This window comes from Lithobates pipiens, unplaced genomic scaffold (genome assembly GCF_037356315.1).
Source record: "Lithobates pipiens isolate NorthernLeopardFrog02 unplaced genomic scaffold, aLitPip1_a1.2 Scaffold_23, whole genome shotgun sequence".
Taxonomy (NCBI): domain Eukaryota; kingdom Metazoa; phylum Chordata; class Amphibia; order Anura; family Ranidae; genus Lithobates; species Lithobates pipiens.
Genome location: NW_027507785.1, coordinates 275180173 through 275193093, shown reverse-complemented (window position 1 = coordinate 275193093; position 12921 = coordinate 275180173). Strand labels below are relative to the sequence as shown.

The 12921-nt window shown below is 46.3% G+C and overlaps 1 protein-coding gene and 7 non-coding genes across 28 annotated transcripts in view; all 8 read right to left on the bottom strand.

The window, feature by feature from the left end:
- Positions 1–7582, bottom strand: part of LOC143928348 (uncharacterized) — a 75524-nt gene extending 67942 nt beyond the window's left edge. For 12 of the 21 annotated variants that reach the window (XM_077453222.1, XM_077453210.1, XM_077453208.1 and 9 more), the window contains exons 1-10: positions 7500–7582; positions 7109–7155; positions 5297–5333; positions 5068–5118; positions 3759–3797; positions 3488–3532; positions 2459–2488; positions 2060–2162; positions 988–1021; positions 314–342 (exon numbers count right to left, since the gene is read on the bottom strand). The gene's annotated coding sequence lies outside the window, so the exon portion shown is untranslated. The remainder of the gene's footprint in view (positions 1–313; positions 343–987; positions 1022–2059; positions 2163–2458; positions 2489–3487; positions 3533–3758; positions 3798–5067; positions 5119–5296; positions 5334–7108; positions 7156–7499) is intronic. The other 9 variants (XM_077453212.1, XM_077453217.1, XM_077453231.1 and 6 more) reach the window with 2 other exon arrangements.
- LOC143928631 (small nucleolar RNA SNORD79) lies at positions 205–276 on the bottom strand. The gene has a single exon (XR_013262466.1). It is a non-coding gene; the product is annotated as a small nucleolar RNA SNORD79 (small nucleolar RNA).
- On the bottom strand, positions 868–932 carry LOC143928703 (small nucleolar RNA SNORD75). The gene has a single exon (XR_013262527.1). It is a non-coding gene; the product is annotated as a small nucleolar RNA SNORD75 (small nucleolar RNA).
- On the bottom strand, positions 2330–2405 carry LOC143928652 (small nucleolar RNA SNORD47). The gene has a single exon (XR_013262485.1). It is a non-coding gene; the product is annotated as a small nucleolar RNA SNORD47 (small nucleolar RNA).
- On the bottom strand, positions 2573–2636 carry LOC143928695 (small nucleolar RNA SNORD78). The gene has a single exon (XR_013262520.1). It is a non-coding gene; the product is annotated as a small nucleolar RNA SNORD78 (small nucleolar RNA).
- LOC143928667 (small nucleolar RNA snR60/Z15/Z230/Z193/J17) lies at positions 3858–3938 on the bottom strand. The gene has a single exon (XR_013262498.1). It is a non-coding gene; the product is annotated as a small nucleolar RNA snR60/Z15/Z230/Z193/J17 (small nucleolar RNA).
- On the bottom strand, positions 5182–5261 carry LOC143928625 (small nucleolar RNA SNORD79). Its single transcript, XR_013262462.1, has one exon. It is a non-coding gene; the product is annotated as a small nucleolar RNA SNORD79 (small nucleolar RNA).
- On the bottom strand, positions 7240–7317 carry LOC143928663 (small nucleolar RNA SNORD74). The gene has a single exon (XR_013262494.1). It is a non-coding gene; the product is annotated as a small nucleolar RNA SNORD74 (small nucleolar RNA).
- Positions 7583–12921: the final 5339 nt, after the last annotated feature.

Here is a 12921-nt window from a genome sequence, read left to right as displayed (position 1 = left end):
AGTTAAAACTAATCTTTGTCAAGCAACTAGTTAGCTAAACCCTAGACCAGGGGTAGGCAACCTGGGGCCCTCCAGCTATTGTGGAGCTACATTTCCCATGAGGCATTGCAAGGCTGGCAGTTACAATTACTCCCAGAGGCAGGATTTAGTTGTGCAACTTCTGGAGGGCCCCCCAGGTTGCCTACCCCTGATGTAGACACAGCATACATCAGAAGTAGGTTTCTTTCATTCTTATTCAGAGAGATTCCCATTGATAAAATTAAAATCATCATGGTATACCAATAAATGCCAACATGTTTTTAGAAGCACTTACATTGAAATGGGCCAGCTTTACAACAGCATCTGAAAGAAAAAAAATTGTTGTAATGTAAATAAAATGCCAGCCACCTACATACCATCTTATCTAGTCCTTGGCATGTAAAAATTAAACCCCCGTCAAGCAGCCTCAAAGTAATGTATTGCACCGAGCCAAAACAGCCCCCCACCCACAATACAAAACTAGGTGCTTGACAAATTTTGCATGAGTTCAGGCCACAAGTGTTACCCTCCAACAGAGTGGAATTAATGGCAGGTTTATCCCCACTTCTGTAAAGCTTTAGTTGCAGGATTTTCTGAAGACTACATTTGTGGCCATATAGATATGGAGTAGGACCTTCAAGTTATATGGTCAACCAATCAAGTGGACCGACTTGAGCAAACCACTGCCATGTAAGCAGAAGTATAAGGGAAAATGCAACAGGCCCCATTAGAAGCTGTGCAATTAAGCGTCTCCCCCTCCATCATTCAGTTTTTACAAAGCTAGACAGATAACTGCAATTGCACCCCATACGTTTGGCACACGATATGCAGTAGTGTATAATCTGGTTAAGCCTCAGTGTTATTAAAGATGTCAGAAATCACTTCTGTCCACTACTCTTACAGCATCATAGGCTTTTTTTTTTTTTAAAGTTAGTTATTTGAGAATCCAATATTACAAGCCATTCTTACCAATTTATCCATTCTGTTCAATCAACGGCATGAACTGTAAAAAAAAAAAAAAAAAGTGTTATTTTAATCTGCCATGCAGACATGAGTGACATTAGTAATCATGATATTCTCTATAAAATTATAGTAACCAGCAGGAAGGAAATTGTGCACTACTTCATTCCTGCCTTCAGGGGCGATTAGACACATCTATGTGGGTTTCTGCACAGATGCCTATTGAAAAATCCACACCATCACCAAACCTTTTGGAAATCAGTGCTGTACTGATTTGGAGGATGCCATTGCCAGCAATAGCCACTTGGCAGGCAATGCATTATGGCATGCACATCAATATCATTAAAAATGGATGTAAACCTTCTCTACCCAGTGAAGTGAACAACCTCAGATACAGAGACCACACATTGCCCTATGCAAGGTTAATTGTATATCAGCAGCCTTTCCCTTTCTACACTTTGTAAAGTGCAGATTGTGTTACAAATCTTTCTGGTTTCAGCTGCACATGGGGGGGGGGGGGGGGTTGGATGGGGAGACTGGGCTTACACTGAGCCGATGGCTAGAAAGGCCACCCACTACAGGCAGAGTAAGGAAGGACAAGCAGAGCTGTATTATGAATAGACAAGCTCATCTACCTTTAAGCTCCCTCACCGACAAAAACTCAGCTGTTATCTTTTGCATCAGAAGTGTCTCTCCGGAGAACAGGACTGGATCAGCACTGCGAGACAAGTAAACACTACAGATATATGTGCCTAGGTAAACATGTCATGAATGGGGTTTACCACTTTAAAAAAAGGTAACCCTTTCATACAGAATGGGCTACAAAAACTCCATTGCACTGAGATACCAAATCAGTCTTTGTGACAACGCTGTGCATTACAATGGAATCTGAACAGTACCTCAAACCAGCAGGGGAATAGGTTGTCCCTGGATACAATCACTAGACTTGGATTGCAATTGTTACAACATAGTTAAATTGTTAACTATGGTGTTCAAAGGAATGACCTGCAGCACTTTAAAGCTGATCTACACTGCATTTAAGGGGGGGAAAAAAATATATATTCATTCAAAGCAAGCTTACCCATGCATAGTCTTCCATGCTTTATTTTGCCGAGAAGTCACTTTGAAGAGGACCCCTAGCATTTCTAGCAATGGCCATCTTAAGGGCACCTCTTCGCACATACCTGCAGAGAGATTTGAAAAACACAAGTTTAGCCAGAAAAAATAAAATAAAACTCACATTACCAAAATCTTTAAAGGAATCATGTAATGGACTGAAAGCAAGACAACTGCTACACTGCAGGGGTAATTTCTTGCTCTCACTTCAAGGATTCCCTTTAAATTTGGTAGTTACCTCAGAAAAAAGTGGAACGGTTAAGGGTATAATCAGCCTTTATCATATGGCAGAATCAGTTTCATCACTGGTAACCAGCAAAATACATTTTTTAATTTAATGTTACAAGTTATGCAGATTACTCACCAGAAGGTTAAAGTCCCACCAATGATGCACCTAAGAGGGGAAAAAAAAAAAAGCCAATGGTGGTTAGTACCCCTTAAGTAGCTCATAAGTTGATGCACAACACAGTTGTGGGTTTAGGTCAGCAGTAACACAAGTCCACATACATAATTCAGGTCAGACATTTGGAACATCATTTGAAACCCAAAAAAATAAGCACAATACTTCAGGCAACTACTGCAGATTGAAATTTATATTAGCCCTCACATTTTTAGCAATGGTCAGAGCCTGATGAGCACCATGAGTCTGGAGCAACCTTATCAGAAAGGGACCAGTTGAAGGGCACAGGAATCACACCATACACTAGAAAAACTGCCAAACACTAAATCACCACATTCCAGTGGTCGGCTCTTGTAATAACGGCCAACTAGCTATTCAATTGCAATTAGCAGGAGAGGGACATATGGCATGTTTGGTAGCCATTTACTTGGAGTAACCTCTTCAATTTTAAGAAAAGATTGTTTTCATGTTAATGAATTAAGGTAAAAGACCTTTTAGTGCTGCAGCCCCCCCCCCCAGTTTTTACTTACTGGGATGCTGTCATCCTGGCCAGGAACAAGCACCATCTACAGCTGGGTCTCATGCCCCGATTGGATAGATAGCACTGCAGTCAATCAAATCCACTGACGCAGTGTGGAGTCCTGCATTCTATGTCAATGTACAGATGTGGGATTCATGAGCGTACCCACTGAGGAGAGCACCTCTGGACAATTGATGTGGGAAGAAGCCACCAGCGCTGCCATGGGAACCCAGAAGAGGTTTGGGGGTCACTGCAAAACTGCAGTGGAGGCAAGTATGACTTAAAAATAAAGTCTGACAGGGATCATAACCCTCTTTTGCTCTATCCAAAAATGGAAAAAAGCTTTGCCTGTAGTTCTACTTTAAGAAATTATGTTTTAAGCATGCAGTACCATGCACAATTACAAGACCTAGTATAGGTTTTGCTGTACATCTATACTAGATGACTGGGGTTCTGCAATGCCTAGATCTTACCTTGCTGCTCTTGGAGACATCGTGTGCTGAAAAGGCCAATACCATCTGTAACCAAAAGACAGACCATTTAGTAGGTGGCAAGTTAAGATTCAGCTACAAAGACAAAAATCAGTCAAGTCAGATAGAGCTAATAACAGACCTCCATGGGGTTGTCAAGTCTGTTAAAGAATCATCATTTAAAACCAACCATTGACTCAGGTGGTGACAAACTGTCTTGGGTGTATAACCCAGCAAAGCTCTCCCCCCCGTATGTCACATTTAGTATACTTACTGATTAAGCCATCCTGCAGTTCACATCTGTGTACACAACCTGCAGAGAAACACTAATTAGTGGAGGTCTTCAACATTTCATTTAGCCCCTCCTGGGAGACAGACACATCAGATAGGAGCGAAAGACAAGCTGAGTTCATCACTGTTCATCTGCTGAACTATGCAGTCATCATGGTGTCTGATATTTGATGTAAAGCCTTACTAAAAATATCTAAACCAAGCACAGCTTTAATCTACAAAAGGTTACATCAGTAGATTTGGAATATGCCGTTCTGCACCAACAAGAAATTAAAGTGGTATCTCAGTTTTAAGAAATAAAGCGATGATCGATGGACAGACAGATCTTGCAGGGCTCATTGACCCACAGTGATTGTAACTTTGCTTATTAAAGTGCTTCCAAGATCCACTACTATATGCCTGAGGCTAAAGCACACCATTCAGTATGTCATTAATGATAAAGCGCAACTAAAGTCTTAGTTTGGCTAAGAGTGCAGATGGATTAGAATATCTGTTTTATTGCTGTCTGACCCAGTTAGGGAGATTCTCTTCCCCATCCCTTTAAGCAGCCAAGACATTTGAGGTTTATTCATTAAAGTAGTTCTAAAAAAGCTTAATGTTTTTATCTTCATGCATGAAAGTAAAAACCTTAGTATGCAGCTCCCACCAAAAAACCTTACTCAATCTTGATCCAGCAATGTGCATGAGAGCAGCTGCTCCCACCTTTCTGCCTCATTGGCTCAGACAGCAGCAGGAACCATTGGCTACCACTGCTGTCAGCCACTGAGGAGGAAACAGGGCTGAGCCCATAGTACCTTATGGACAAAGCTGGGCTTCAGGAACAAGCATGCAATAATGCACTCATAGCAAGCAGCTGCTATGGAGGCACTCAGGAGCACAGGCAGGGGAGAATGGGGGCTGCAGCTGCTCTGCAAACATTTACTTTTATGTTCACACAGGTGCGATTTGTCAGTTCCAAATGACATGACAAGTGGCACCCCCTTTGTTGGCAAACTGTTCAAACTGCCACAACTCATGTTGCAGCAACTTTGATTTCATCGCAACTTGCATAGCCTTCTGTTTAATGAAGTTGCAAGCCACAATGAAATGACTCCTGTGGCTTTCAAACTTTGCTTTAGTAGTGCGACTTCAAAGCTGCACCAGGGCCGAGCATCACTTTAAAAAGACCCAATACAACATCTAGTAGCCGGGTGCTATACTGGAATTCCATATTCTACTATGAATAGCAGTGCATGAGGACTCTACAGAGCATTTTGCACAATCTGCTAATAAATCAAAGATAAGTTACAAACCTTGTGTTCCTCTATGGCTATGGATCATCTAGGCAGAGAACCATCTTTGATCTAAAAACAAAAAGACCAACTTTCAGGCAAAAATTTACAAATCAAAGAAAGCTTAATTTTCTACACTGCATCAGAATAGAAGATTTCCCTCAGTCTTATTCAGAGAGATTCCCATTGATTATTTCAAGTCATCATGTACAGCGCATGCTCATATCAGGCAGAAAAGACATCAACTTACCCGAGTGTACAGCACCATGATGGACAGGGCTCCACATCTAAAAAGCACAAAAAAAAACAAGTGTATGTTAGCGGAAGTGTACACATTAGGGGGCTCTTTGCTGCTTCCCTTTGTAATGCCTCAGAACATATATTGGTGGTAAGCTCTCTCGTCATCCTGACAGTCAAGAGTAGCAAATAAGTGTCATCAGAGTAGCATTACACTGTATATAGTCAGACCCTGAACTTCTCTCTGGGTTGGAAAGACAAAGTCTTCACTTTGTAAGGGTATGTTCCCTCAGCATAGTGAGATGTGAAGTGCTGACAATTTCCATCAGCCAATCATGTGTAAGCAAAAAAATTTCCCCATCTTGCATGTGATTTTGTATTCTTTACAAGGAAAATTCACATTGCCACACTGGGAACATTCTCTTTGAAAAGAAAACAGTCTTTAGCAAGTCCAACCCAGCTTAGGTGTTCCTGTGCTCCACTTAAAAATTCTAGTGTACCTTTGCCAAGTTATGTTGGTAGTCCTAATTGCTACCAAAAGTCACAATAATGCACCACTTATATATTTCAGCTTACTGGGCACTGAGGTTCTGGCAATTGAAGAGGTGCAAACCAAGACAACACTTGCATGTGGCCAATAATCAGGCACCTCCGACAGACCCTGCTGTTCAGTCCTCAGTAGGCAGACACCTCAAACCTTTAACTGCTTGCAGACTGCCTCACGCACATATACTGCGGCAGGGTGGCCGCTCTGTGCCAGATCATGTACATAGTATGTACTCCAACACTCCTGGGTTTGGGGCATGTGCCACCAGCGCTGCTCCTGCTGTGACTGGACACAGTGAGCCAGGTGACACAATGTCCTGATAGTTTGGGAGACAGGCAGACCACCCTTCTGCCTATGTAAACCAGGCAGATGGTGGTTCAAGAGGGGAATGTACTGATCCTGTGTTTCTCCTAAGTAGTAACAGATCTTTACCTTCCCCCAGAACACATTTAACCCCTTTGATTGTCCCCAATGCTGATCCTTCCCAGTGAGTTTTTTTTTTGGCACTGATCACTGTTAGTGCCACAAGTGTCAGTTAAGTGTCCGATTTGTCCACCACAATATTGCAGTCCTGCTATAAGGTTGCTGATCACCACCACTACTAAAGGAAAGGGAAAAATAAAATGTGTTCCAGATACTAACTTGAGCAAACCAATCAATATATGCTTATTGGGATTTTGTTTTACCGATTCACGCTTGTATCCGTCAGCCTTGCAATGCCTTATAGGACGTTTCACAAGAGCTGGAGGGCCGCAGATTGAGCCCCCATGCAGTGTAAAACATTAGACCTGCAATCAGCAGATAACGGGTGTAATGCCAGGCTCCTGCAGACTAAACCAAAATGAACGTTGGGGCAATGGGTAGCCATTTGGTAAAAGGCCTGGCATATACAGGCCCATGTCACCGGGGTGTGGTGACCGCATGTGATCCAAGCAGGAATTACACTGCATTTGTTTAAATGACATGCGACTCTGCAGCAGTGCAATCAGACCCATTCATTTTGTATGGCTCAAATCACACAGGACCTTCCCCCTACCCCAGAATCGGATCACACGAGTGGTCAGACATGCAATCTCATGCCGCAAATCGCTCTGCATTTTGCCAACCCATTTTTTAGTGTCATTAACACAACCAGAGCGTTTCACATGAATGGGGTGAGATTTTGATGCAGTGAGGGAAATGCACAGCAAATGCCACACCAGTGTGATCCGGGACAAATCATCTACTTCTAGAGGAAGATTCACAGTGATGTCTTCATTCATACAGCAAATCACTCACCTTCCATGGACACCGGACACCCGGGGAATCCCAACCGCCATCTGCAACTAATCAGAGGGGAAAAAAAGTTAAGTCTTACAGTGATTGGTTACAGGATAGAAGAAAAGAGGAAAAAAGCCAAATCAATGGAAGGTGCCGGATCAGAGACGTTGGTAAACATCACTATTGTCAGATGTCCCTACCAACATAGCTTTCATCATCTCAGCAACCCGATCACCATACACAGGCCGATGTCCCCGACATCAATCCACCTCCATCCTCCCCCCACACCGCTCATCTCAGCTCCCCGCACAGCCAGCGCACATAGCTGGGGATGAGGGATGACATGCGGCGTATATGGATAGGAAAAGCAGGAGCAAAGACCCAGATGAGAGACACGAGCACAACTCACCATCTCCGAACACAGCCCGCTACCAAGAGAAATAACAGGAACTTCCGACCTCCAATATATAGGCGGCGCTCACCGGATGTGAGGTCACCGGGCTCTCCATGGAGGCCCCGCCTCTACACACACCCCTGGGGCGGTGCTGAATATGCACTAAGGCTGAGCGACAGGAAGGTGTGACTGTGCCGAGAAGAGCTTTGTTTTTTTATAGAATACATACAGCACTTCACTCCCTGCATACTGTGCTCACCTACCTGCACACTGCACCAACCTCACTGCACCAACCTCACTGCCCTCCCTCCCTGCGCATTGTACTCATCTCTATGCAGTGGTGTAGGGTGGGGGTTGTCAGCACCCGGGGCAAGACAAGTAATTTGCGCCCCCTAAACTTTTAGCACTCCCCGAGTCCCTTCAAATACAATAATACTGACCTACCTGATTCCTATGCTGACCAATACACACTACACTGACCACTATACTATACTGTCCACTACACTGACCACTATACTGTCCACTATACTCATAGTTGCCAACGGTCCCGAATTTCCCAGGACATTCCCGGGATTAGGACATTTGTCCCGAATTAATGATGTCCCACCATTTTTAAGAAGACCAGATGCTGGTCTTCAATAGAGAACCTGTGGCGCCGCCCACCCCCGCTGCCAGTGTGTGTGTGTGAAGTGCAGTGGGCGGCACCACAGTTCAAAGTGTCCGTTCGGCAACGACGGGATGTCAGGGGCCAGTCTGTGGATGTCGGGGGCCAGTGGTATGTCGGGGGCCAGTCTGTGGATGTCGGGGGCCAGTGGTATGTCGGGGGCCAGTCTGTGGAAGTCGGGGGCCAGTGGTATGTTGGGGGCCAGTCTGTGGATGTCGGGGACCAGTCTGTGGATGTCGGGGCCAGTCTGTGGATGTCGGGGGCCAGTCTGTGGATGTCGGGGGCCAGTCTGTGGATGTCGGGGCCAGTCTGGTTGTCGGGGGCCAGTCTGGATGTCAGAGGGGGCCAGTCTGGATGTCGGGGGCCAGTCTGGATGTCAGAGGGGTGCAGTCAGAGTCTGGATGTCAGAGGGGCGCAGTCAGAGCCTGGATGTCAGAGGGGCGCAGTCAGAGTCTGGATGTCAGAGGGGCGCAGTCAGAGTCTGGATGTCAGAGAGGCGCAGTCAGAGTCTGGATGTCAGAGGGGCGCAGTCAGAGTCTGGATGTCAGAGGGGCGCAGACAGAGTCTGGATGTCAGAGGGGCTCAGTCAGAGTCTGGATGTCAGAGAGGCGCAGTCAGAGTCTGGATGTCAGAGGGGCGCAGTCAGAGTCTGGATGTCAGAGGGGCGCAGTCAGAGTCTGGATGTCAGAGGGGCGCAGTCAGAGTCTGGATGTCAGAGGGGCCCAGTCAGAGTCTGGATGTCAGAGGGCGCAGTCAGAGTCTGGATGTCAGAGGGGCGCAGTCAGAGTCTGGATGTCAGAGGGCGCAGTCAGAGTCTGGATGTCAGAGGGGTGCAGTCAGAGTCTGGATGTCAGAGGGGCGCAGTCAGAGTCTGGATGTCAGAGGGGCGCAGTCAGAGTCTGGATGTCAGAGGGGCGCAGTCAGAGTCTGGATGTCAGAGAGCGCAGTCAGAGAGCGCAGTCAGAGTCTGGATGTCAGAGGGGCCCAGTCAGAGTCTGGATGTCAGAGGGGCGCAGTCAGAGTCTGGATGTCAGAGGGCGCAGTCAGAGTCTGGATGTCAGAGGGGCGCAGTCAGAGTCTGGATGTCAGAGAGCGCAGTCAGAGAGCGCAGTCAGAGTCTGGATGTCAGAGGGGCCCAGTCAGAGTCTGGATGTCAGAGGGGCGCAGTCAGAGTCTGGATGTCAGAGGGCGCAGTCAGAGTCTGGATGTCAGAGGGGCGCAGTCAGAGTCTGGATGTCAGAGGGGCGCAGTCAGAGTCTGGATGTCAGAGGGGCGCAGTCAGAGTCTGGATGTCAGAGGGGCGCAGTCAGTGTCTGGATGTCAGAGGGGCACCAGATGTTAGGAGGACTGATGGGGACACCAGATGTAAGGAGGGGCTCCGCTGATGGACACAGATGTGAGGAAGGTACCTCTGATGGGGCACCTGATGTAAGGAGGGACTCCCTCCCTGCACACTGCACTCCCTTCTCCTCCCTGCACATTCCACTTCCCTCCCCTCCATGCACACTGCACTCCCCTCTCTGCACACTGCACTCACCTCACTGGACTTGCCTCCCTGCACACTGCACCCACCTCCATGAACTGTACTCTGCACACACTGTACTTCCCTCCCTGCACATTGCACTCATCCCACTGCACCTCCTCCCTGCACACTGCACTTCCCTTACTGAACCCCCTCCCTGCACGTTGCACTCTCCTTACTGCACACTGCACTCCTCTCTCTGCACCCTGCACTCACCTTTCTGCACCCCCTGCCTGCACACCCTGCACTCCCCTAAACTGCACATTGCATTCATCTCATTGGACTCCACTCCCCACACACTGCACTCACCTCACGGGACTCCACTCCCCACACACTGTACTCCCCTCCCTGCACACTGCACTCACCTCCATGAACTCTACTTTGCACACACTGTACTTCCCTCCCTGCACATTGCACTGATCCCACTGCACCTCCTCCCCACACACTGCACTCCCCTCACTGGACTTCACTCCCCACACACTCTGCACATTGCACTCACCTCACTAGACTCTAAACCCCACATACTGTACTTCCCTCCCTGAACATTGCACTCTTCTCCATGAACACTGCACTCACCTCACTGCACCCACTGTTTTCACATTGTACTGATCTCACTGCACTCCACTTACTGAACCCCTTCCCAGCACACTGCACTCACCACACTGGACTCTACACCCCACACACTGTACTTCCCTCCCTGCACATTGCACTCCTCCTACTGCAATCCTCTCAATACTAGACATGTGCGATTCGTTTCGTACGAATCTCAAATTCATACGAATTTCTCAAAATTCGTACGTTCGGGAGGATCCGAAATACGAATTGCCGTGCGTCCGAATTCTGTACGGAATACAAACTTTTGTTTACGAATTCCGGATCTCAGTCATTATGCTTATTATGACTTGCAGAAGACTTCTGTGATAGAAGTCAATGTAAATTGCCTGAAGACATCAGTGAAGGACTTTCATCCTCTCTGGGCAGGCTGCCAAGAAAAGAACTAAATGATACAATGTTTCTTCTTCAATGGGCTGAACTCCCTGTGTAGAAGTTTTCAGTTTAACCATTTAAAGACTAAATCTTTTCTGACACTTGTTGCTTACAAGTAAAAATCCAGTATTTTCTGCTAGAAAATCACTCAGAAGCCCCAAAAATTATATATATTTTTTTAGCAGAGACCCTAGGGAATAAAATAGCGGTTGTTGCAATATTTTATGTGACGCGGTATTTGCGCAGAGGTCTTTCAAACGCAAGTTAGCCCTTTATCACGGTGCTGGTGTCATTGCTGTATGTCACGCTGCTGATGTCAGTGCTCTCTATCACGGTGCTGTTGTCAGATCACTCTATCACGGTGCAGGTGTCATTGCTGTATGTCACGCTGCTAATGTCACTGCTCCCTAGAGGTCCACCGAAAAAAAAGGGCTAACTTGCGTTTGAAAGACCGCTGCGCAAATACCGCGTCACATAAAATATTGCAACAACCGCTATTTTATTCCCTAGGGTCTCTGCTAAAAATATATATATATATATAATTTTTGGGGCTTTTGAGTGATTTTCTAGCAGAAAATACTGGATTTTTACTTGTAAGCAACAAGTGTCAGAAAAGATTTAGTCTTTAAGGCTGGGTTCACACTGCTGCGGGGGGAGATCCGGATGTGATTCGCACCGCAAATCACATCCGATCTCCGTAGCGATGCGAGTTCAGCCATACAGATAGTATGGCTGAATTCGCATCGCTCCCGCAGCAAACTCGCACGGGACCCTTTTTTTGGTCCGCAACAGAATCGGATCGCATGGGGGTTCACACCATGCGATCCGATTCCTGTGCGAGTCGGCAGATCGCACTGCGATATGCGGACGGATCTGGGGGTGTCATTAACATATCATTGACACTCCCAGCCGTCCGCATAGGGCAGTGTGAACTGCCGGCAGGAGTAATGCGATGCGGGAAAACGCCGCGGATTCGTGGCGTTCCCGCATCGCAGCGGTGTGAACCCGGCCTTAATGATTAAACTGAGAACTTCTACACATGGAGTTCAGCCCATTGAAGAAGAAACATTGTAGCATTTTGTTCTTTTCTTGGCAGCCTGCCCAGAGAGGATGAAAGTCCTTCACTGATGTCTTCAGGCAATTTACATTGACTTCTATCACAGAAGTCTTCTGCAAGTCATAATAAGCATAATGAGCAATGTTTTTGCCTTTAAATTCATCGTAAAGAACGTTCGTATATGTTAAGGACAATTCGTATTTCGTACGAAACAGAACGGAATTTCGGACACGAAATACGAAGTACGAATTAATTTTATTTCGAAACGGAACAGAACGAAACTAATTTATTGACGGCGCCCATGTCTACTCAATACACACTGCACTCACCTCATTGAACTTTGTCCCCAATGCTGTCTTTCTAGGCTTTCTCCTCCGGAGCACTAATCAGTGGTGTGAATGGATGGGGAAAACTGAATGAGAATAAGGCCGAAGGAGGAAAGAAAGCAACTGAAGGGGGCATGAGAACGTGGGAAATAAAGAAGAAAGGACACCAAAGGTAACTGAACAAGGAGGGGGAGGCAAATTGGAGGATGGACAGCCTGGGAGAAGTTGGCTCTGATAGTTGTCAGACCAGAAGGATACCTGCTCTCCCTAACATGACTTTTCTCAATGTAGGGAACATTCTTCCCACTGACCACCAATTTAAACAGCATTCTGACCACCAGTGCAAGGGGCATTCTTCTCACTAACCATCAATGCAAGGGGCATTCTTCTCACTGACCATCAATGCAAGGGGCATTCTTCTCACTAACCATCAATGCAAGGGGCATTCTTCTCACTAACCATCAATGCAAGGGGAATTCTTCTCACTGACCATCAATGCAAGCAGCATTTTTCTCACTGGCCATCAATGCAGGAAGATATTCTTCCCATTATCCATCAATATAAGGACAATTCTTCCCACTGACCACTAATACAAGGGGACATTTGTCCTACTATCCACCTATTTAAGCAGTATTCTGCTCACTGACCACCAAAGTAAGGGACATTTTCCTACTGACCACCAATGTAAGGACTATTATTCCCACTGACTATTAATATAAGGGGACATTCTTCCTACTGTCCACCTATTTAAGCAGTAGTCTGCTCACTGACCACCAATGTAAAGGGCATTCTTCCTACAGACCACCAATGTAAGAGGGCATTCTTCCTACTGACCACCAATGTAAGTGTTATTCTTCCCACTGACCACCTATTTAAGCAGT